Source organism: Thermobia domestica, chromosome 14, assembly GCF_964235325.1.
Source record: "Thermobia domestica chromosome 14, izTheDome1.hap1.1, whole genome shotgun sequence".
Lineage (NCBI taxonomy): Eukaryota > Metazoa > Arthropoda > Insecta > Zygentoma > Lepismatidae > Thermobia > Thermobia domestica.
This window is the reverse complement of record NC_137467.1, coordinates 44,646,428-44,672,462: the sequence shown is the minus strand read 5'-3', so window position 1 is coordinate 44,672,462 and position 26,035 is coordinate 44,646,428. Positions and strand designations below refer to the sequence as shown.

General features: G+C 35.7%; 1 pseudogene across 1 annotated transcript in view; it reads left to right on the top strand.

Moving 5' to 3' along the window:
- LOC145669811 (putative cytochrome P450 49a1) overlaps positions 1–25,800 on the top strand; it is an 80,935-nt pseudogene extending 55,135 nt beyond the window's left edge. Inside the window, exons 5-10 of the transcript XR_014128230.1 lie at positions 579–780; positions 8,021–8,183; positions 11,407–11,576; positions 18,369–18,447; positions 24,836–25,090; positions 25,795–25,800. The product of XR_014128230.1 is annotated as a putative cytochrome P450 49a1 (transcript). The remainder of the gene's footprint in view (positions 1–578; positions 781–8,020; positions 8,184–11,406; positions 11,577–18,368; positions 18,448–24,835; positions 25,091–25,794) is intronic.
- The last annotated feature ends 235 nt before the right edge of the window (positions 25,801–26,035 follow it).

The following is a 26,035-nucleotide window of genomic DNA, read 5'->3' as shown; positions in this document are numbered from 1 at the left end:
TTTTAGTTAGCGAACCAAATATCGAAAAATGTCTCAAGTTTATTTTTCAGACCTGCGCCCCGCCCTCCCTCCTCACAAAAATTCCTGGATCCGCCTCCGGTATCGGCTGTTGCCAATTAACTGCTAATAGTCATAACGTACCTTTTGTACGTTTCCAAACGTTCTTTGCATAAAGAACAGTTTTCCGTATTTATTTTTTTCGCCCTTGCACCCTTGAACGCCCAACTGCTCCACTCTCTCCATTGTAGTTACGCCACTGTTTATTCATATTCCTCAAAATGTTATTGGTGTGGAACTTGGAGTAATGTGATTAATGGATTAAACGTTTGTTTGCCTATAACTGCATAACTAAACGTTTATCAGAATAGTGCAATATAAGCTTTTGGCTTTCGTAAAAAAAACACGCTATAAAGTATTATACATATTATTGAAACGGTATGTACGATTCATGATAAAATCAGTACAATGTAAGCACTACATCTCTCAATTTATGTATCTTGTAAATGTATAACCAATATGTCATTATTGGGTTGTGAATTTGTACACAAAGTATATAGTAATATATTTGATTGTTGCAGCAATAGCAATGATTGGGTTGGATAGTCGCCTTGGTTGCCTTGACGAAAACTTAGCACCAGATTCAGAACCGCAAAAACTCATAGATTCTGTGCAGGTGTTCTTTCAAACAGCGGCAACCTTGTTATTCCAGCCTCCAGTTTGGAAATACATCCCAACTCCCACCTGGAAGAAATTCGTAAATTCATTGGATTACATCACAGAGTAAGTTCACCTACTTCTTATCTGATAAGTTATTCCATTTGTTTTTGCGTTTAAGTTTTACTAGAACCAGAGGTTGCAGATATGTAGATCTGCAGATTGCGAACCACTCGAGCTCCTGCCGACAATTAAACCCGGGTCCTCCACGCCATAGGCGCCTACGGTAACCGCTTAGCCACGAAGAAGTTCAAGCGGTTAGCGTACGCGCCTTTGGCGTGGGAGACCCGAATTCGATTCTCGGAGAGAGCTCATGTGGTTCGGACTCCATGTTATTCATTAGGTCCACGTCTCATATAGCCTCCCTGTTGAAAGGACGTTAAACTCAAAGATCTACAGATTGTTCGCAGCAATACTGAAAACCTAAAATGAAATTATTTTCTTAAAAACATGCGTTTTTAGCATGTAAAATCGTAAATAATTTAATATAATGAAAAGTAACGTAACATAAGAAATTCTTAAAGGAAATACAGTAAAAAGAAAAATTATTAAACGAAATCAAATTTCAGTAAATGAAACACATGAAAGGAAAAGAAAGACAACAAAAATTGTGATTGAACTGACTTAATAAGACAAACTTACCATCGATAAAATATAAAAGGAGGTATTCTATCGTTTCGTTTGCAGCTTCCGCCTGCAGAACGAAAAGCTAAAGAATAAACTACTATCAAAGAATTGAACCCAAGCATTAAGTAAATAAGGTTTTTATCGCAGTAAAACAAATCCAAAAAATAACAAGGACAAAAGTATCTATCTATTAAAATGCTGCAATGGCAATTGAAAGCGTTTTTTTTTAAGATTACAGGGTTAGGGATTGGTAGTGCAAGCTTTATTCATCTATTTTCATTTCAAAATTGTATGCTTGTAGAGTATCTCCTAAACCCTGGGCATTAGAGGGTTACGCCCTCTCTTTGGCACAGAATTGACAACACAGGTCGGTTTATAGCGTATAAGATGGTATACGTGCAGTTTTATAAACGAATAGTGCTGAAAGTAACAATAAACAAAACATTAAGTGAGTGAATAAATATAAATGTGCATATAAGTAAACAAAATACATATATAAATGGTACAGCGGGGGACACTTCTAAATGGTACACCTTAGCCGTAAATCTCCATATGGCTGTACCATTTAGAAGTGTCCCCCGCTGTACAAGTATAAACAGAATGGAACTTTGGCATGGAAGCAGTGTGTTGTGTGTTTATGAAATAAACATAATAGTATAAAATGAAATGCAGTGCGTACACGCCACAGTCACAAACATAGTGTTAGATACACGAATGCATGTTAGTTCTTCTATCTTGGGGCGACTCGAGACTGAAGCAAACACGCCGAAAGCCCAAAGTTAATATTGAATTGAGATGTAGTGCTAAAATGGAAACAAATGAGGAACATGATCTGGTATAAGATATATATGAAAGATGTCGTGTTCTTCAGCTGTAGGATGTGCAGATTTTAGTTATAGCGTGAGGAGAATGTTTAACGGTGTATGCAGATATTTATGCAGTGCATCAGTTTCAGCATCAGCTTGTAAAGTATCTAGGAGTAATGGGTGGTAGACTGCTAGGCCAGAGAGTATGTATTTCAAACGGAGGTCTGCAAGATGTTGAATAAGATGAGGAAAATTGATGTGTTCGTGTGTCATGAAGTTCGGGTACGGTAATTTTATACGATATGCAAGTCTAATGGCATGGCGTTCTAGTATCGATAATCGGTCGTAAAACTTTGTTGGAGCATTGCATCAAGCAATGTGGCCAAATGTTATAATGGGCCTGAGGAACATTTTGTATGTGTTGATTAAGAGAGGTGCGTGTAAACCCCAAGTAGTTCCTGTTAGACGCCGTAGAAGATTGAGCCGCAAAGTGGCCTTTTGTGTTATTTTCTCTAAATGAGCTTTCCAACTTAATTTAGAGTCAAAAACAACCCCGATATATGTAGCTGTAGGTGTTGGTCGAAGAAGGTGGCTTTCTAAAGATATATTAAGGTTGCGAGGATTACGTTGAACCTTGGAGCGGCGTTTAGGAGGTAGAAATACCAACGTTTGTGTTTTGGAGTCATTTAAAGTTAGTCGCTAAGTGTTGCACCATTACATAAAATTATTTCGAGTTGATTGCAAGGTTGTGTTGATCTGCTGCATGGACTTGTCCAGAGCTAGAAACGCCGTATCATCCGCGTATTGAAATAAGTACACATTCTGTGTAGGTTGTGGCATATCGGAGGCGTACAGTATATAGAGAAGTGGGCTGAGTGCAGAATCCTGTGGAACTCCGGAGTATGGAAAAATAGGAAGGGAGATGGCAGATCCTATGTATACATATCCGATTCTATTAGTTAAGAAGGTGTATATATAAAACGTAAATAACTGATCGGAAGGTTAAGTTTCTGCAGCTTTCGTATAAGCCCATACTGCCAAAAAGCTTTTTCCAGATCCATTAAGACGAGACATGATGGGAGACTTTTGTTATATTGATTGGTGATAATCGTCGAAAGACGAAGTAACTGGTCATTAATCGAAAATGTGGGTCGAAAGCCTGCTTGATGTGTAGGTAATAAATTATATTCATGGATATATGGATGACGCCTTTGTACCAGGACTTTTTCCAACAGTTTACTAAAGACTAATGTGAGTTGGATAGAACGATAAGACGTTACATCATGTGACGGTTTATGAGGTTTGAGAAACATGCAGATTTTGGATACTTTCCAATCCAGAGGATAAAAGCCGGTACGGAGAATAAAGTTATATACTGCAACAAGTAACGTAAGCAAAGAAAGCGGAGCCTCTTTTTGTAGCCGGTAGGAAATACGATCAATGCATGGTGCAGTACTGCGTTTCTTATGGAGTGCAGGTCGAAGTTCCTGAGTAGTGATTGGTGATGTAAGAGGGGCTTTCTCATCGAGTATGTGTAAAAGTGACGGCTGTAGAGCAGGAATAGTAGTCGAGTCTATAAGGTTACGTAAATGAGGAGATACTGCAGGTGTGGAAACTGTCTGCAATTGCGTCGCAAAAGCGTTGGCCTTATCTAGGTCAGTAAAGAGAGAAGCACCACCATTGTCCAAAAGTGGATACGAAATTTTAGTATTTCTGCCTGTGAATCTGTAGAAAGATTTCCATACCGGCTTGGAGATGCTTCGTCGTTTAATTTATTACAGGCACTGATCCAGCTTCGATGTTTATATGCTATGAGATAATTAGTTACTGTGCGATGCCATTGCCGATGATGATGAAGACATTCCTCATTTCCGGTTTGTTTGTATTCACGGAAATGTTGGTGAGATTTTTGTACTAAAGACAGATATTGAGGAGGCAATTTAGGTTTAGAAGGATAAAGTTTCTCCTCAGGGACGCTTTTTTGAGCACTGGTACGTAAGATGTCTGTGATCTGGTTGACTGTGTAATACATTTCGTTTTCAGAAGTTGGTGAATGAAGGGTTGAGACTTGGTTGTGTATGAACTGCCGAAATTGAGACCAGTCGGCTTTATCATAATGAGGAGTAATGTAAGGTTTTAACTGCTTTACAGAGGAACGACCCTTGTTAATGGACAGTTTGATCGGACAATGATCACTCCCGATCGTGTCGAGAACCTGCAATTCACAGTCATTTACAAGTGATAAAGAAGTGATTATTACATCTGGAGTTGTTTGACTGGCTGGTCGAGTGGAACCAGGAAGAGGGTGGTTGAAATAAATTCCGTAAAACGTTCTCTTTCCCTTGCACTTCTGCTATGAATGTTTACATTGGCCACGATAATTATGTTTTTAAAATTACGGGCTATATAATCGAAAAAAGAAAATGGTATTGGACGCCCAGGGCGGATATATATAGTGGCTACATTTACTGTGAGAGAAGGATAGTATATAGAGAAGAAGAGATGTTCAGGTAGCTGTGCAAATGCAGGAGAATTGTATTACCGATAAGGAAGTTTTGGAGAATAGCCAATCAGAACTCCTCCTTGAGGGCGCGCATGTGCATCATGGTAATCGTATCGTTGAATTTGATACCCTGAAAGCAGCGCAGAAATTGTTGATTTTAAACCTGTTTCATTGAGAGCTACAATATCAACTCTCTCTTCTAGCAGGAGTGGCTTTAGAAGTACTTCGTGTTGATGAAATGATCGAATGTTTACAAAGAGTAAAGTCAAAGCCATTATGTACACTGCCATTTGGTTTCAGACTGCTGTTTCTAGATGTGCGATGTGGAAGTGGACAAAATTGCCTGAATATGTAGCTGTAAAGTTTAAGTTGAACAAAGATTTTGCTGTTGAAATGGCAACACGGAGAATGTGCTCGCGTTGGAATGGAAAAACGTTTTGGAGTACTATGGTGATGTAACGAAAGAGATCTTCGACAGTGAGAGCCTTAGCGAGAGACTGTGTATGTGGCGTGGATTTGTTGAAGCTTTGTACTGGTACTGTGAGTTCTGGACGTTCAGGTTGTGCTTGTGGTTTACTCTTACAGCGATAACTGTAGGTTGGATGAGTTTCGTTACACGCAGAGCAAGTTGGTGGTTGCTGCTGATTTTTACAAGATTCTGTTTCATGAGGTCCACTACAGTACCCGCATTTAGATGTGTTTGGACATTGGTGTATAAAGTGAGAGTTATAGGTTTGACACTTCTCGCATCGGATTGGTAGAGGCCCTTTTGTCTTGGAAGGTTCAACACGATGGAGTTTCTTATAGATAGGAGCTCCATGAGTTAGGAGATAGTGTAAGGAAGTTTGATTTTGCGGTAGAACGCGAACCATATAAGTGGAGCCATTGCTATTTTTAATACGAATGCACCTCTTAACGTCGATTCCCTCTTGTTTGAGTTCTTCGAGCATCTCTTCGTCGCTTATTTCAGGTATCACTCCTCTGATAACAACAGAAAACATGGGTGGTTTTCGAGGAGGAGGTGGTTGTTTTATTTTCCTATCGGTTTATTTTATTAGTTTTGCAGTTTTGCCAAAGATCTCATAAGATGCTTTGTTTCGGAGTGTAGTACCAAAATTCGATCAGTGAAAACGTCATCTTTCTAGAGCCTGTAGTTTCCGAGATCTCATTGTCTAAATGATTGACCACAAACATATAAACATAGTTTAAAAGAACTCGGAAGATGGAAGCACAATTCACATGCATTGATTTTAGAGAAGGCTTATTAAAGTACAAAGGCTTTGAACAATAATTTTATATCATAAACTTTATGAAAAAGATATAGTTAACTAACTAAGACTATTCAAAGTACAAATACTTAAAATATTTGTCTCTGTTAAACGTGAAATCACACATAACCGTGAATGAAAGCTAAACTAATAGGTTGGAGCTCAGGCGCTTTTAATTGCTATTGTAGCACTTTAATAGATAGATGATGTGGACGTTTATGTTTCTGGTCAATCCTTTCGACAATGAGCTCTCGGAAAGTACAGGCTCTAGAAAGAGGACGTTTTCGCTGATCAATTGGAAATTTTGCGTAGATTGTCCAGTTTTAATTGAATATTAAAAAAAAACATGGCCATTACTTCTTTATTACATTTTTTAGGGTGCACTGGAAGCGTTGAAATTTAAAAAAAAAATTAAAGCGCCATATCCTACGCGTTATACATTCCAAAACCACAGTGTTGTATATATGGGTTGCATATGTCTCCGACGTTTATTTCATTGCCAAATAATAATGAAAAAGGAAGGATAACCATTTCTCCAGTCTAAGATGAATCTTTATTTTTGGAGTGTTTTCAATAATGCACACCATATATAAGTGCCATTATAATTAATTGTTATGTAATGTATTTGCTTATTACATACTGCATGGAAGAAGAAAGAAAACACTGGTCATGCATGAATTAGAAACTCCAACCGGAAGTAGGCTCAAATCTTGCAAACGGTGCGAGATATTGAGAAAGAAATAATCGATAAAATCTCTCTTTTATGATAGCCTTGCCGATTTTTTTTTCAATTCTTCTTTCACTTGTGTCTGTAAAGGGACATGTACAGATGTTATGAGGAATGAGAAAGATATTTATGCTCATATGCGAAGGATGCGCTGAGTAGAGAGCGCAGGTTCAGCTAGTCTATATATTAAAATACTAGGTTTATATGTTTATCTCCAAAGAAAAGTTTATGTTTGTCTCCAATCCTTTCGACAATGAGATCTCGAAAACCACAAGTGCTAGAAACGTGCCGTTTTAGCTGGTCGATTGCAAATTTTGTGTAGATTGTCCAGTTCTAATTTAATATTTAAAAAAAACGTGACCATTATTTCTTTATTATTGTTTTATTGGGTATATTGGAAGTGTTGAAATTTAAAGAAATCCAAGCATCATATCCTAGAGTTATACATTCCAACACAGTAAATTTGTATACAGGGGCTGTATATCTTTCAGGTGTTTATTTCCTGGCCAAATTGTAATCATAAACGAAGGATATCTATTTCTTCAGGCTAAGATGAATCTTTTTTGTTTGGTTTGTTTTGAACAATGAACACCATATATCACTGACATTATAATTAATTTTGTGCATAATGTATTGTCTTATTACATGCTGCATGCAAGAAAAAAAGAAAACATTGACCATGCATGAATTAGAAACTCCAACCAAAAGTAGTCAAATTTTTTCAAACGGTACGAGATATTGCAAAAAAAAAAAAAAAAAATAATAATAATAATAATAATAATAATAATAATAATAATAATAATAATAATAATAATCAACAAATCTCCCTTGCTGATTTTTAGCAAGACATCTTTCACGTGTGTCTGTAAAGGGAGATATATTGATGTTGTGAGGAATGACAAGAAGATTCATGCTCATATTTGAATTATGCGCTGTGTAGAGAGCAGCGCAGATTCAGCTGGTGTGTAAATACTTATAAAATAGCCTAGACTGAGAACAAGAATGAATAATGTATCTAACTATCACACAGATAATATGAAAGAAATACGTCTATGTATACAAACATTAAATAACTCTGCAGGTGATTGTGACTTCTCTAGGATACTGTTGGCTCCGCTGAACTTCCTTTGGAACATAAATAAAAGTTCCTTTAATTCTCAGAATAATGAAAGTAACACGTCCGCCTTAGCAAGCTCCCCACTTCGCTGTAGTGCGCATAGAACAAACTCTGGACTAGCATGGTACGGTGCTTTCTCTATAGAATGATTATTCAGTTGTTCTCTTGGTATTGACAAATGACTTTTAATGATTGTCGTTACATTATCCACATCAAACGTAGTTTATGTATTTAATTAGTTGTTATCATTTTTAACAGAGTGGCTTCGCAACATATAGACAAAGCTTTACTCAACCTGAAGCAACGCCCGCAAGGCAGTGGCGAGAACATGACTTTGCTGGAAAGACTTTTGGTGAAGGATTCTAGTGCCAAAATACCCACTGTAATGGCTTTGGACATGATGATAGGAGGTATTGATACGGTATGTAAATAATATATTACTTTCTATTCATCTTGTTGCAAACAAATATTTACATTGCCGCTGCTAACACCAATGTTTTCAAGTGATTTTTATCATTCAGATGCCAGCACCAATATTTGCAAAGGACCCCGCACAAAGTTTTATGGAAATTGAATTTTGGTGAAATTGCTTCAAACCGTGATATGTCATAGATATTGTGTTCCTGACAAAAAGTCACAATGGGCACAACCACCAATCACTGACCGTTTGGCCACTATAGGGCTATTTTTTAGAAAACAGCCGAACATAACGATAGTCTAGATTACGGTGAAAATGATGATACTGTGATATTGTGATCTTGAGAAAAAGTCACAATGGGCACAGCCACCAATCACTGACCATGTGGCCACTATGAGGCAAAATTTTTGAAAGCAGACGAAGATAGTGATATTCTGGATTTCGACGAAAATGACTGAAATCTTGATATGTTGTAGATCACGTCGTAAGAAAAAGTCTTAATGGGCACTACCGTCAATTATTAACCGTTTGGCCACTATAGGTCTAGATTTTTGAAAACAACTAGTTGTAACGATATTTTGGATTTTATTGAAAAATAGTGATGAGCAAATAAAAGACCAAGATCAAGACCCGAATGGTCTTTGTCTTGCACATCCAGTCTTGGTCTTGGTCTTGTGAATCGAATCTTGGCCTTGGTCTACGTCTGCAAGATAGTCCCCCGACTTTAGAAAATTGAAACAATAACTAGGTCAAACGATTTGCTCTCGAATGGTGTATTTCAATTTTTTGTGATGTGATACGGGGGCTATCTTAGCGCCAAGATACCCCCCCCCCAAATGTCATCCCATCTTTCTCGAAAGTATCTGGCTAAAAACAAAACTATTTTCGGTACAAACGGTACAAACGATTTGCTTTCGAATGGTGTATTTCAATTTTTTGTGCTGTGATACGGGGGGCTATCTTGGCGCCAAGGTAGCCGCCCCAGTTGACCTCTCAAGTAACCCTATAAGGAAAATGGTACAAACGAAAATATTTTCAAACGGTACAAACATAATACAAACGAATGACCTAGTCATTGTTTCAATTTTCTAAGGTCGGGGAGCTATCTTGCCAGACATCTTGGTCTTGCTTGCAAGAGTCTTGGAAATCTTGCTTGTAAAAAATCTTATGCTTTTCATAGGTAAATTTTACTTTCGATATAAGGGATAATAAATTCTACAATGCGCCAAAAACAGTAGCAGAAATATAATGTGTTTCTAAATGTAATATAGTTTACCTTCATGTAAGTGTGATGATAGTGTACAATATAGGCGATGACGTTTATTTTTGTTTCAATGGGTGCCCACGCTTCACTACTTGTAACACACATTACATATAGACCATAGTATTTTGCAAGATAGATTATATTCAGGTACTTGTAGCCAGAGTTGCTACAAAGGGTACCAAATTTCAAAAAAGTAATTCAACAACTTCGAAAAATCGAAAGTCATGAGAATATCCCGTGGAAATGGGCCCTTACAGGTCAGTGTAGAACAAAGAGTACTTAAAGAGATTGTTCACTTCAAATATCTGGAAAGTATTGTGACGAAAGACGCATACTGCAGCAAAAAGATCAGGTCGAGAATTGTCATAGCCAAAAAAGGATTCAACAAGAAAAGGTCACTATCAACTAGCAGTCGTATAAGAAAGAAATTGGTCAAGTGCTATATATGGCGTATTGTAGTTTATGGTTCAGAGACTTGGACATTACTAAAGTTAGAGAAGAAATATTTAGAGAACTTCGAAATGTGGTGTTGGAGAAAGATGGAGAAGATAAAATGGACAGAAAGAGTAACAAACGAAAACGTTTTAAAACGGATAGGAGTGAAGAGGACGCTTCTAGCCAACATACTTTGTAGAAAACCCAATTGGATTGGACATATCTTGCGAAGAAATTATCTTCTTCGTACCGTCATAGAAGTAAAGATGGAAGGAAAACAAGGAATAGGAAGAAGAAAAACACAAGTGATCGATGATTTGAAAAATAGAAGAAAATATTGGGAGCTAAAAGAAGAAGCTGAAGATCGAGAAACGTGGGAGAAATTTCCAGACCTAAATCTAAAATTTAAAAAAAAATAATAATAATCCTCATTAGTGCCAGGACCTGCCGAAAGGCAAAATACTTAATAATAACAATTACAATAATAATGTACATAAAATAAGTTTCCAAACACAGTACTATACATCCTAACACCATGGTTAATACGCCATTCTCTTCAGAATGTAGCAAGATTTTAAATGATAGCATGCACATGTGTTTATAATGTACAAGAGAAAATTATTTTGGGATAAATATGAAAATTTCCCTCCGATTTTTTTTAAAAATTGGGGACCAATGAAGCGGTACCGGTTACAGATGCCTGAATATAAGCTATCTTGATAATACTATTTTCTATATATAATGTATGTGACAAGTTTCGTTGCAATATCTAGAATAATTACGAGAGGAAAAATATTTCGTAATCCTGTTTGACAATACAAGTAAAATACTTTCGGAGAACCGAATATAGTAACAGCACTCTTAAACTTTTAGTATACCAGGAAAATATGACAAACGGAACGAAATATAACTCTTAGCTTTAAAACATTTGCATGTATATACATTATTAATATGCACATAAGTTAGTATTTTATTTATAACGGTTACTGCAAATTTAGGTTACTATCTTTTAATATTTTTTTATTACTTGAATTATTGAATTATTTTTAAAATTTGCACTTTCTTAATACTCTTTCTCCGTAACTTTTTATGGACACCTTCTTTTCTTTGTGCACTAGCTTCACAAATAGAATGTATATACGTAGATGGACTAGATTCTTCTATATTTGAACTAATTTTCTGCCATCTCCTTCTTCTGGTTTTTGAGATGAGTGAATTATTTTCCATTGATTTCCCATTTGACATTAATGTTAATGATTTTTTTTTTTTGACTATGTTCCATCCATTTGAGGACAATTTGCTTCCAGAATATAGAATGTACATAGTCTCTTCTACACTTGAGATGAATTGCAGCCTTCTGCTCTCAAGTCTGTTCACATCATTGCAATCGGATATTCCCTTTCAAAATAGTCATTTTACTGAATTTAGAAGTACAAACTATAAAAGGGTAGCTAGCAGTCCTAGTATTAAATCGAATATCCTATTTTCTGTTAATGTAATGTATTAAAAAGAAGTATTATCTTGTAGACATCTGTGACTGTGGGAAATACTCTGTACCATCTGGCTAAAAATCCTGATAAACAAGAAAAGTTAGCCAATGAAATTTCAAGAGTTATATCACAGAAGAACGATAATAATTTGCCAGTGAATCTAGAAGACGTGAAGTATTGGAAAGCATGTTTAAAAGAGGTCCTAAGGTAAGTCATTTTATTTTACAGAACATATTTTGTTTGAATTATACTTGTCGTACATGAACGTCTCAACTATTGCTAAGTAACCAAGAGCCATATTTCGCACCAGTGTTCTCAGAATTATGCGTACAGGTACGCAACACAAAAAAGTCAAAAATGGTGTTGACGCAAACCATTATGAAATGTGTCCGTAAGTATATAGTTAAGTTGAACTGTGTATAATGGGTTATTCTGCGGACTTCTGTTTTCCAAAATTGTTGATAGAGAACAGAGTTATCGTGACGTATTTGTAATCCAAATCTGAACAAGTAAGCGATTGATGTTTGCTTTTTGTTACAGAACATTAGTTTCTCAGCATAGTTTTTCTCTTTTTCCGTAAAGTTATTAGTGTCGTCTAAAAAATCACCGATTGGTGTATTATTAAAATATCCCAAATATTTTGATAATTCAGAATATATATTTATGACATTTCATTATCTTCTAATCCACTTCAAGACCTGAGCCTATAATATCACGCACTATCGCAGCTCCAACACTGAAGAGATCACCCAAATTTCTAAAGAACTTTTTCAACTTTGGAAGGATTTAAACTGACCAACATAGTACACTACATGACAAAGCTGAAAGCCGCCCCAGATCTGCTCAGCAAATTCACCATCCTTATAGATTTCTTCCCTGAACTACACGTGTATTACCGTGAAGTAAAGAAACCTGTTCAGCACTTTATTTCTTGTTATAATATGCATTTTTCTGGATTGTTATGTAATTTTGTGTTTTGTCATTTTATATTGTCCTCAGCCAAACACATAAAAAGTAAATAAATCTTGTTACCCATCTCCAAATAAACTCATAGCCCAAGAGGCGTTACCATCTGTGGCCAGCCGACCTTCAGATGGGAATGAAATTGCGCTTCAAAAAAATTGTACTACTTTTCTTATCTATGAAAGGATATTTTAAATCGTACTACATCAATCTATATAACACTTTATTTGTATTGTTTTCTTATTCAATTTAAATTGTGATAACGAAGAAATACCTATACGCTGAATAGAAAGTAATTTTTAATTTCAAGATCTGAGTTTACCACAACTCGTTTATACATCGTGTGTATTTGCCCTGTTCGTACGCCCGTCCGGGAGACAATCTCAGGAACTATTTGATGGATTACCACCTAAGTTGGTCAGAATGTAGAGGATTAAAACCTAAGAATCAATTTCGTTTTTGCAGGCGATCTGAAACCGGAAGAGGTGGTAAAAGTCAACTATTTCCTGTGTTTAAAGTGAGACTATATAGCATAAACTACAGTGTGTCCATAAAGTCTGGGTACATGGGAATTCTATTTTTTTATTTATTTACTTATTTTAGATTCAATGATGGCTCTGTCTGAGGAACAACGACTCGAGTTGGCACTCTTAAGTGTACTAGAAGAATGGACATATTGTAAAATTGCTGAAGAATTTAACCTTCGACACTCTCAGCATCAACCTATTTGTTTTATTGCCGTCGGGAAATTAATCACCAAGTTTAAAGAAACAGGTAGTGTGTTGGAAAAACTCCGTTCCGGACGACTAAAGACTTCAGACGAAACGAGAGAGGTTGCCTTAGCTAAGGTTTATGCTATCTCGAAGAAATCGCTTAGTCGAACATCCACGAAGTTGCGAGTTCCAAGGTCAACCATCCACAAAATCTTGGCAGAGGAGAAGTTTCATCCGTACAAGTTACAAATATTGCATCACTTAAATGAAGATGACCCCGATAAACGCATGCAAATGTGTGAATAGTTTGCAGATAAATTGGATGAAAATATCAATTTTACTAAAGACTGTGTGTTGTTCAGTGATGAAGCTTTGTTTTATGTCAATGGTGAAGTGAACAGACAAAATCTTCGATTCTGGTCTCAAGACAATCGACATTAGATGAGTCCATACAAACAGCAGGACTGTCAAAAAGTGACGGTATGGCGTGGTTTGTACTGTAGAAAGCTCATGTGCTAGGACCTTTCTTCTTTGAGAAACAGGTAACGGATGAGACTTACCTGAACACGCTGAAACACAAATTGATGTCTCAGACTGAGCGTTTGGGTAAGATACTTCCAGATTGGTTTCACCAGGATGGGGCCCTTGCCCACTTTGCTGCACTGTTAGAGATTGTTTGAACGAAAATTTTCCTAACTGGATTGGAAGAAAAGGTCGTGTGGAGTGGTCTCCACGTTCGCGAGACCTTTCTCCCCTTGATTTATTTTTCCTGGGGTATGGTGAAAGAGAAAGTTACTCGATGAAGATTAGAAATTTAAACCACATGACAGAACGCATCACCAGTCAGTGTGCTGAAATAGGCAGCAATTCAGACCTATTACATGGAGTTCACCTTAATCTTGCAAAGCGCATCAAATTATGCATTGGACAGCACGGAAATCATGTTGAAAATATTATTAACATTAAATTGACTAAAGTGTGCTTTTCCCATGTACCCAGACTTTATGGACACCCTGTATAATAGAGAGAATGTATTTGCTGAAATCGATTAAGCGTCTTAAGAATATACTTTATCTCCATCCTTAACAGTTTACTAAAACCGGAAGGGCTAGAAATGTATTATAACTTCTGGTTTCAATATGAATTTCTGTGCTCTCTGTTATCAAGGGTTATCTATTGTCTACTTTGGGCGAACCTTGAAATCGGAGAATTCTGAGGATTCTGTTTAGAGATTCTCTAGAAATTATAAAAAATGAAATGAAATCTTTGAGTTTTACGTCCCACGCTTATGCCGGCTAGGCTAAAGGAGACGGTCTAGAAATTATACTCTGTAGGGAATCCGCTCATACCCACTGCACACTGATGAAATGTACATTTTTGGATTGTGTATATATAACTTGCTTTCTGCTGTAATAGGCCGCCACTTCACAATTTCTAGAAATCGAAACAGCATGTGTGGAAATTTAACTTTTCAACGATCTTGGACAGCCCTACCTTTAAAACTATTCACTTTTCACCACAAGTCTATATGAACTTTTCCTCTTATTTCGATGTCAGATATTACCTTTTACAGTTTGTAGTTTTAGTTCATTAACACTCTCTATATCTATCGATCTTCCAGGGGGAGAAGTGTTTCTTGTTCCTTGGCCAAAGGTTCAAATTTTAAAATCATGTTACCAGGAACGACTGGACTTTAATGTAATCACTTTTCACACATATACTTACATTCACACAAAGAGTAATTGTGATGCATTCAGCAATTTTTAATAATAACTATCTAAAACAAAAATGTTTTTATATAAATTATGTAACTATTTTTCATTATGAAATTGTGCAGAACAAATCAAATGGATGAATCAATTTTAGAAACTAAATTTGCATAATAAATCTTGTTGCTTGTTCCCTTTAACTAATGGGTATAGTAGTAACCTATTCAATATTAATCCTTTGGCAACGATGACTCAGTGGAAGAGCGTTCACCTCTGGTGCTTGGGGTCTTTGGTTCGATCCCAGCTCGTGCCGTGTGGACTTTGTGGTGGACAAACACTGTGCTCGTGGGTTTTCTCGGGGTTCTCCCGCTTCCTCCCACTTTCTTCAATCCACCATTTCATTCATTTCTCATAACCACCGTCTCCTTTAGCCTAATCGGCATAACCATGGGACGTAAAACTCAAAGATTTCATTTCGTTTTCAATATTAATCCTAATTTCCAACAACATTGAAAATTAAGATATTCTTGAAGGAATATATTGTTCAAACATTACACCTTGAGCAAATACATTTAGAAACACAGATGATCATGTGAATATCGAAGTAATATCTAAGAAATGACGCGCATGTCTAGTCATTCCAAAAACTTGTGATCATCTACCTCTCTTTGAAAAATCCTTTTTACTTCTCTTAGGATCATGCTCGTAGGGCTTATACAATCGTAAAGTTATTAGGATCACGCTAGTGGATCTTATAAGATTGTAATGTAGTTAGGATCACGCTAGTAAGCCTGATATGATTGTAACGTTATTAATATAACTTCAGTAAGCCTTATCAGATTGTAATGATACTAGCATCACGTTAGTAGGCTTTATAAGATTGTAATATTATTAACATTACTCTAGTAGGACTTAAAAGATTGCAATGTTATTAAGGTCACGCTAGTAAGCCTATATCTGATTGTAATGTTATTAGCATTACGTTAGTAGGTCCTAAAAATTATAATGTTTTTAGGATCACGATAATAGGGCTTATAAGAATGTAATGCTATTAAGGTCACGCTAATGGAGCTTATAAGAATGTAATGCTGTTAAGATCACGCTAATGGGGCTTATGCGTCCGTTACTTCAGATGATATCTCTCGAAGGAGACCGAATTTTTAAAATTTCTTTTTCGCCTTAAACAGCTAGGATAATTGTCTCAGCCAAGTTCGTTAACAGAGTCACTTCATTGGGTAAAGCGATTACAATGGAAGCTATCCATATCCATTACACGCAAATGCATGCTAAGGTTAAAAGATAACTGCTTTTTCAGATTACATTTTTTTTAAAGGTTAAAAGTGTTTTTCAGATTAACAGGCTTTTTAACTTCAAAAAAATTGACAACGTTAAAACCTCACACAAGAGGGTATATGAAACCTCGAATATTATTCTTGTTTGGTACCAGTTTAACCTGAAATATAAGAGTATTTCTTTTAAATCTCAAAAATATTGATGAAGCTAAATCCTTACGCACTTGGGGGTATGAGAGGATGCAGTGAATTCTGTCTATGTTGGTCACTATCGGTTCCATTGAAAAGTGTCCAACTTACAGAGAATAAGTGTGATTGGGTGTATTTTTAGAATAAAATTTCTAGTATTACTTGAATAGGCAATAGCACGATATCTACTTTTAAATAATGTACAGTAATTCTTTTATTCTTTTTGGCACATATGCACATTCTAATTTTGTAGTCCTTGTATAGTATTGTATACCTTTTCTTAATGAGCTACAAGTGTTTCCCTTGGAGCAAAAGAAATTCTGAGAAAATCTTAAGGAAATCCATAATCTTAAAACCTCCGCTACCTTTTGACAAGCCATCAGGCGCCAATAGTTGACAAAGAGATAATTAGTTTTAAACTTGATACTTTTCCGAAATTGCTAAAGCTCTCCATTGATGAAAAGAGCCGATATAGTTAATGGATTTACCAAAACAGTCAGAGTAAACAAATACGTACAACCATTTCTTCAATTCTTGTGCGTGCCTTTTCCTATTCACATTATTTCTTCACCACCCTTTTATCAGGGTAGTATTCTGGCATTGACCTCCGAGAAAAAATCGTGTGAATCCACGATTCTTTGTCTCGAGTCACAAATAGAGAATATCTGCCTCTCATATGGAATTACGAAAGAGTTAAGAAAAATAACAAAACGGTATTTTGCGTGACCAACATCGCAAGTAAATTTATCATTATCATCATAGGATAAACATTGCTTCAATGTAGCTAAGTTTCAAGATAGACATGTGGCCAACTTACAGAGTGATAAGTAAAGAATATCTTATGGGAAAATGCAGGTTCAAGACGAAACTAGGCCAAGATGAGCAGGTGGAGAAGTTGACAGGTTTTACTATATATAACACACTGACCAGTTCCACTGCCAGCATAGGTTCAGCTCTTTCGCTGGTCTAGTGCCCAGTACCCTTGCCTTTAGTTCATTTGGTGCGAGGTTCGATTCAGGGTGGGAGAGCATTAAAAAAATATGATCGCATGAAGGTGGTTCGAATTCACCTTAGACTCTAAATCCACGTCTTAAGTAACCTCGCTGCTGAAAAGACATGGTAAATTTCATGTAACATTTAAACAAATCAGGACAGGTTTTATTAATGCCCCATTCTCTTCCCTGTCCTTACCGTACTGTAATAGTTTAAAAGCTTATAAATTTATTATTATTATTATTATTATTATTATTATTATTATTATTATTATTATTATTATTATTATTATTACTAGTAGTAGTAGTAGTAGTAGTAGTAGTAGTAGTATTGAGATGACTATTTGGGAGATTTTTGCTAGGCTTGATTTGCTCTCTCTTGATGTTAGGATAAACGTGAGGCCAATCAGTGTTATTCACGACGTAATGCATGCTAGGGTGAACCTAATTGAACATCCATATATTAGAGTTCCTTCGCATAATCCCAGGGACTATCGATCTATTTTATGTTACAACAAATTAATTGGTACTCCACTATTTATTAAGGTAGAGAATATAAACAAAAAACTCTGAAAACCGATCTATTCAATGTAAATTTTGCTCTACTTAAAGAACAATATCTAGAATGTATTACCAAGTAAATACATAAATTCCCTGTTCCCCTGTATGAAATTCTAATTGTCTTTCGTTAGTAGTTGTAAGTTTATTTGATCTAATTATGTTATTTGTTATATAAACATATATATATTCTTATGAAATTTTGTTTAATTTTGTTAGTATTCATTGTATTTTACTTTGTTATAAAGTACATCATAGTTTTCAATTTAATAGACACTTGAATGGAGGTAATGTTGAAATTTTAATTTGTAATCTAAGCTTGCATTAAGTTCATGTATGACATAAAATTTTGTATCTGATTGAAACATTTTGATGTATCATTTCTTTTCTCTTTAATTATTTTATTTTGTTTTATTTTGTATTTACTAAGATGTAATCCTCCATTGTGTACTATTTGAATATTTGTGACCTTTATGGCTTAGGCTGTGGTCACGGCTAATTTCAAATTATTATTTATTTATTTATTATTATTATTATTATTATTATTATTATTATTATTATTATTATTATGTTACGTTTCTAGATTATCGCCAGTCACGAACTGTAATTCAAGAACAATGATGAAAGACATCATTGTCAACAACTATAAGATACCTAAAAACGTAAGTATACTTTTATTCTATTAAGATGATTCAAGAAGTAAAATAATTTGTGGAGACAGAGTTTCCAACTAATTGATATTTTACCGGCTCAGATACATTTTTGTCAGGTTCAACTATATACCTTTCAAGTTTTAGAGTGCAGTTATTCTGCAGCATCTGTTTTGGGAATCTGAATAACTGCGGCATATTTTTTCTATATTAGAGATGGCAACCATAGACATATTACTAAGGCACCACTCCTATACATTATTGTTCAGCATATGTACCATGCTTCTTCAGCTATTTGTTCCAACGATTTTTCAAGGCATCAATGTACCGTCCCAAAGCAACACTACGACAAGAATTCTGCGTCAAGTTCTTCAAGTCACTTTATGACGGCTTGTTGAACTGCCGTATCTGTTGGGAATAACCTATCTAGCAGGTACTTCTGTAAACGTCTGTGGGGATGTAAAGGAGATTGTTGTCCGAGTTTAAGGCTGTGTCAAACACTGGAAATGCATTGGGATTTCCCTATATAATAACATGCCATATTTCTTTCAGAAGTATTATGAAAACTATTTATTTTATACATTTCAAAATTCGTCCAAATGTTTGTTAGTATTAATAGTGTATGTTCACTTTTACTTTTTCTTGCTAGGGCAATATTAGATAGCGCTAATTAAAAATTAATTTTCTTCCATTTATAAGCTGTTTAATATATGGCCCTACATTTTGCAATAACGCAGAACAGCAGATAGGAGGCTAACCAGGCAGGTTTCTTTCATTCTCTGAGCCCCGCTAGGTCACGTGCGCAAACTTTGGGTTGTCCCCGGAGATTAAGAAACCGATGGAATGCAGATTGACAGCAGATAAGAGCAAAGTCTGTTTCCTCTCTCTCCATAGATCAAAGATTTTATCGATTCTACGTAAACATCTCTACGAATAGCTATCTGTAGAGGCATATTGGAGCTAACGACCTACGAACATTTTATAAAATCTGTCTGTTGCTTTCAAGTGAGGGAAGTGTTCATTTTATAAAAGTAGTTTAGAACTGTATAGTGTAGAGTAAACTAGCTTATTTGTCGCATCAACTGACAAACGAAGAGGGTTTATCCTGTTGTGCTGTATAGCGAACTGCAAAATAGTTAATATTGAAGAAAACGACCGAGAATTGCTTTTCGATATATCGTGTCGTTTATGCTCTAATATTGAAACCGGAAGTAGTAGTAAATTTCTACCAGTTCCGGTTTTCAATAGAGAGATAGGAATGGAGATGGTTTATTTTCTAGAGACGTGAATAAATTCTCTAAAACCGCTTGTTGCTAGCTAATATAGTTTTTGATTTATGGCCCGTAAGTGGTCCATTTCTATCACTTACTATTTATATAGAAGATTGACAGAGGAGATAGAACGTATTCTTAGGATGCTAAATCTATTCCAGAAAACCTTTCTCCATATCTCTTGCCGCTTTTGGTGTAATACCTGTTAACAGACAGACGGACATAACCGTTCTATTAGACTTCCGATACTTACGCATAGAATAGTTTGGAAGTGGCTCAGTGGTGGAGTGTTTACTAGGGATGCGCACGAGACGAGTCGAGACAGGATTTTCCTGACAAACTTCGAGTCGAGACACGGCTCTTCCAATAGAGAAGTATACATTTTTCGAGTCGAGACATCACTTTTACAGCAAATTTTCGAGACGAGACAGCCACGATTCTTGTCTCGTTCGCATCCCTAGTGCTCACCTCTGGTGTGTATGTGCTCCCCGCTTCAATCCCAGATCGCACAAAGTGGGATTTGTGGTGGATAAACAACATATTCGTGGGTTTTCTCATTTTCTCCCACTTTCTTCATTCCACCATTTCATTCATTCTCATCATCACCGTGTCCTGGCATAACCGTGGGACGTAAACACAAAGATTTCATTTCATTTCTAAATAATAACCTAATGCATTCTACAGTGTTCTGTTCTTGGCTAATGCCCCAATAATAGCGTACAGATTGATGAGATGCTTGCAGATTGATATGCCATAAAATCGAATGTTCATGTCAAAAAATATTGCACCAATATCTGCCAGGTAGTCACTAGAAGCAAGAATCTATTTCGTTCAAATAGTGTTCCGCATGAGACGAGACGAGAAGTAAGGTTTTCTCATCTCGTCTCCCAAATTTAATAGGTCTCGTCTTCTCGTCCCGATCCTCGAATACTTCTTTCGCTCTTGTCTCAAAATTGTATTGTTCTGTTTTGGTAATTTAAGTTTTAAAAATTACGCTTTAATATTTTCTTTTAATTTCATCTAGAAGTTATCGCAACCGTTCCTCGTCACGATTGGTCCACGAATAATGTAATATAACAACATTTAAACCATACTTATTATTGGACTAAATTGTGTAACGACTGGCATATTTTAAATGTAGATAAATGCTCTTCATTGCTTTCGTACCATCATTTTATATATATATATATATATATATATATATATATATATATATATTTACATATGAATCAAGTAACACTAAAATAATTTTGAGATCAAAACTTGGGTGAACTAGTGCTACCCGTGGGACTGGAGAAATTTCTCGTCTCGAAAACGAGACGATAATTGCTGTATTTCTTGCCTCGTCTCGAATTTAAAAAAAGTACTCGTATGGTCTTGGAGATTATAATCAAGACGAGAATTTTCTGGTCTCGTGGACAACACTACGTTCAGAATAGGATGAACTGGTAGACTTGCACGGGGAGCATCTGTAGGCAGCATGTGCGTTAGCAACGGTGGGCATGCGCGTAAACTAGAAGTTTTAAAAAATTCATTACTCTGCGAGGGAATTGAACCCACGACCTGTGATTCCGTACTCCAGTATGCTAACCGTGTAGCCAGAGAGTACGATACTGAGAGACCACATTTTCATTTCGTTTTGCTTCCCCCTTTTTTTGTGTGTCTCCTAATGTGCAATAAAAATGGGGATTTCCATTTGCAATTTTAAAGTACCCCCTGTACCCCTGAAGAGGTGGGGATAAGAGGTTTTGTTTGGTATCATTGGATAGCTTTTTCAAAACTATTTTACATGCATACATTTTTACTCAATGTGATGTAAAGGATTTATTTCATATGAAAACGTCGCCAACGGCCGGGTCTACTTTATTCTCGGAGGTGAGATTGTTCCGGACAATTTTCTCAAACGGGTCTGCATCCCAGGGAATTCTTTCAATATTTCATAAGTGAGTATTTTATTAATATTCCTGCAATGTAGCACATGCTACCACTGATGAAAAGATGAGCAAAAAATGGTTTACTCTTGAGAATAATTTTTTTTTTCAGAATTTTTTCGAGCGATATAAGGGAAGGGTGAGTAAAGCGGCCACTCTAAGGAATTTTAATTTTTTTCGGGACTACAGAAACATGTTAGCAAGTAAATAAAAGTTTTGTAATGCACTTCTGTTGTTACGTTTTAAGATATATTTAAATGAACCTGTTTTGAAGAAACTTTACGGAGTAATTATTGATAATTTCAAGTCATACAAAATGTCCACTTTACCCCACCTAGTCGGGCAAAATGGACACGCTTGCTTACAATGTCTGTTGCTTATGGGATATCATCCGCGGCGTCATGATACGGTGTGAGAATTTATGAAGTACAATTGACTTGTAATGCCAATTGTTAATTTACGGAGTTAAAGTGCATCTTTATACCTAACAGTCATCTATTAAGAGCCTACCTAATCTGAAAGACTGGCAAAAACTGTTATTATAGTAGGTTACCTGTATTCGTAAGAAAGTTAGCTAACATTGAATGCAGATAATACAAATAGAAGCTACCAAAAGCTCACCTTTCAAAATAATCAAATGCATTTATTTTTTAACAGACCAAAATAGCTTAATAACTTCTATATTATTTCGATCAAGAATATAGACCTAAGTCTATATGAGCGTACCTAGCATTGCAAGTATATAATAGGTGAATCGCTGTTTCAATATTCAAATATTAAGCCTAATTTATTACATATATTTTGCAATATTTGGATCAATTGGAAGCGTCGGGCAAAGTGGCCACATGCATAGTAAGATGGTCACTTTACCCGCCTCTGCTTCTGACCACTTTACTCAATTGCACACAGTACTGTACATTTCTTTTTCTACTCTGAACAACAAAACTTCAACGATACTAATTAAAGAGAAATTAAGAAAAATTTCACTTGATAATAAAAATAATATATAGTCTTCAAGTTCTATATAGTTGTCAGAAAATTATTGTTAAACTAATACCTACCCTTATCTCAACAACAAATGAAAACACCTTTTCCTTCATACAAGCAGAACAACAGGCCTCTTTCTCATCCAGAAATACAATGGCAACTAACTTAACTGATTGGGCCTAAATGCGATAGGTGTCAGGGATATACAGGCGAGAATAGTGCCGATGACCACTTTACCCGCCCTTTAAACTTTATACTCCCTTTCCCTAGTTCATATTCCATAAATTACATCATAAATTACCATAAGTCATTTTTCCTTACGAATTCCATAAACTGAGTTTACTCTTGGAAGTGAATTTGTTTTGAGAAGTAATCTGCTCAGTCGATTTTGTTCATAATTCATGAATGAATACATGTATTTCAAGAAAAATTCTACAATGTGGTGTAGGTTCTTTCTCATGAAAAATTCCACAAGGGGTTATTTAGTTAGTGAATTTTCTCTGATACTTTGTGAAAACGTCCTTCTTCATAACTCATTAACTAATGTTTCAGTAATAACTTAAGTATGACTTAATTTGAGAAATGATAGTGAGAAAATTTAGTACGATAGTCTCTGCCATTTATTTTTTATTTCGAGATGATCAAATGACAGCGAGATCTCTTGTATTGAAGTAAACTGAAAACGTATATTGTGGCTCTCCGTACCTTCGGGAATGGACACGGCTGAACAAATAACATCTACTAATGCTAAAATATTTCTCTCTTGTTTCGTAGAATAGACGTGAGAAACATTCCAGCTAGCCACAACATTTAGCCTCGAAACCATGATTACATCCCTCCAATCGAAAGCTTGAATTGCTATAGGATTGATGCAATTACCGTCGACAGAAAACTGCAGACTATTGCTACATAAATTATATAATTTTGTGTCAGTAGGTAGCAGTTAGTGAAACTAAATAATTAAATGTTGGGTATATTAAAATTGTTGACTGGCAAAGAAAGTAACAAATATTACATTAACAGTTTATATAGGTACATATAACTCACCAGGTTTAAAACTATATTTGGTACACATGCAACTATATTATTGTTAGTAATATCTCACATAATTATCCATTAGTGACTAAACAGATTAGTACTGATCTTCGTTAGGTGGTCTTATGCATTCAAAAGTAATTATCGCACTTACGATCTCGTTGTGCGAGCAGTTTCATTTAAGGGTTGTGGATTATGGAATCATTCGCGAATAAGAACTATTACACGATACTTATCAAGAGTGAGGGAAAATAATGTATTACTGCTGCTACGCGCTCTTCTTAGCGACGAAACCTCCAGGCTCGCGATACATGATTATGGACTTTTTCCTGGACGTAGGATTCGATTGTCGCTCATTGGCGCAAGTACGACTAATGCTCAAGACACTCCGCGTCGTTAACGTTAATATACGTACCAGTTTAGCTGGTAATTAGGAAAAACAATGTCACAGTAATGCACTACGGCTAATTCCTAACATATTATCACTATGAGAACTAGTGATAGAAAAGACTATGTGCAGTTATATATTCATTGACAATATCTATACATATACATTAGTACAGTTAAATGCAAGGGTTGGGACCACTAACTGTCAACGTGGTCGCTTATCCACACGTCACATGTGGACTGTTGCTCTCCGATTCAACCTTCGCAATGGTCGGAAATGTCCACTTGGCAAAAGGACTATTCCAAATTCGTTAGTCCACAGGGGTTTACTCCTTGAACTTTACGACGCAGTAACGTTTACCTTTGTTTGCTCAAAAAATATTATGTTCGAAGAACATATTGAATAAAATTTAGAGCTCTCTTTTTTCAAAATTAGAGCTCTCAAAATAACGGTCTCAAAACATTGTATTTCTCTTTAACATTATCCACCACAACTTAGCTCCTGGTCGTACAACTTTGTTCTCATGAAGACTAGCTATCGTAATTAGTCTGAAAACTCAGTGAACAGTGCAGATTAGTCTAAATAACACGGAGACTTTTCCTAAATTGGGGATATCATTACCATCTTATATACACATTGTCAATAACCATTGATCTTAATTTGTATTTTTAACGCAAAACACTTTTAACACTAAAAGTGGATCTCTGGATGCATTTGAATCATATTATTCTTATATAACAATTTCATAATATATATTAATAAGAGTCATATATTAAACTCTATTACAGACGATCGTACTAATACCTTACATGCTACTAAGCCACATGGAGGAATATTTTCCCGAAGCAGAAAAGTTCATTCCCGAGCGATGGATAATATCTAAAGAAAAAAATACATCTTTGCCGGAAGGATTGAATGATGAATGCTCATTCTTGAAGAACACCAAAATTCATCCTTTTATATCTCTCCCATTTGGATTTGGTCCCCGCTCTTGTATAGGGCGACGATTTGCTGAATTGGAAATTGGAACGATGATTACCAAGGTAAGTATGATGGAGAAGTAAGACATCCGATGCTTCTTTGAGTAACATGCGTGAACTAGTCATTTAAATTTATGCAAAACCTTCTATTCTTCGAAGACCCCATTGAAGTACCCAAAACAAAAAAGAATATTATACTCTCAGACCCTTGACTCAAATTTTATTCGACAATAAATTTGCTACAAATATAATTTTTTGGATCAAAAGGTCCAATATATTTCAATCAAAGGCCTTATATGTGGAGAAGTATATATAGTATAGTCGAATCCAAACTATCAGTTAACTCGGTATGATGTGCTTATTCCGTAGAAAATACGAAAACTCGATCTAGGGGCCGTTCAAAAATTTTCTGGCCCCTGGTCCAAAAACTAATTATTGGTCAAGATCGCAATTATTTGATCTTTTTCTTGTTTTCCTAACATTCTTGTTGTTATATCTGGCGAACAGGAAAGTACTACATGTCGGAGCCCTGACTCATGTATTATTGGAAGAATAAAAATCTGTCACATGCCTAATTATAGTATCCTTGGACCTAAAAATAGTTTATCTCTCTGTGGCTGATAAAATTTAAACAGCGAGTGTCATTGCATAAAATATAAATATTAGCGAGTGTCATTACAATAAATAATAGTAACGTAGGCCTGAAAATTGAAACGGGTATAAAGTGAAATAAGTATCCTTACTTAATTTCAGTGTGTTGATTTCAGATTTAACAACTGCTATTCCGCATAAAGTAAGAGTTTTCTAAGATGGGCCGATGACATATTTTAGGTCCTACTGTAAGAATTAGTACCTTCAATAACATGTAAGGAAATCATTCAAAGAAGCTTGAAGTTATTTAAACTCACCAAATCCTAATTATTTCCTTCGGCATGCAGTTGAAAGTGTGAGCTTTGTCAATTATTACTCAATATCTTCGTACGCTATATTTCGCGCTAGACAACAACA